This window comes from Octopus bimaculoides, chromosome 8, assembly GCF_001194135.2.
Source record: "Octopus bimaculoides isolate UCB-OBI-ISO-001 chromosome 8, ASM119413v2, whole genome shotgun sequence".
Classification (NCBI taxonomy): domain Eukaryota; kingdom Metazoa; phylum Mollusca; class Cephalopoda; order Octopoda; family Octopodidae; genus Octopus; species Octopus bimaculoides.
The window spans coordinates 90,537,836-90,538,269 of record NC_068988.1 but is presented as its reverse complement, the minus strand read 5'-3'; positions in this window follow the sequence as shown (position 1 = coordinate 90,538,269).

The following is a 434-nucleotide window of genomic DNA, read 5'->3' as shown; positions in this document are numbered from 1 at the left end:
AACAACGAACCTAACCAGTCGTAATTAATCATAGACGCGTTTCTGGTTTAGAAGGGTAAAAACTCTTCATTTCCTCATCAGTATGATATTCCAGTTGCAAATTCGACGATGCTGGCAATTGTGCATGCACGACCGAGCGACACCATGCATCGGCACAATGTGAAACCATCTTCGAACCTACATAGGCCAGCCATCGTCGAATTTGCAACTGGAATATCATACTGATGAGGACATGAAGAGTTTTTACCCTTCTAAGCCAGAAACGCGTCTATGATTAATTACGACTGGCTAGGTTCGTTTTTCTTTCTTCTTGTTTTGCCTTTGTGAGTTACAAGTACTGCTATCTGTTGGAGTTTCGGCACTTTAGCTGCTATTTCTGAATTTAGGTATGTGGTGAAACAACTGTTGCTGATCCCTTAATTATGTTTATATAT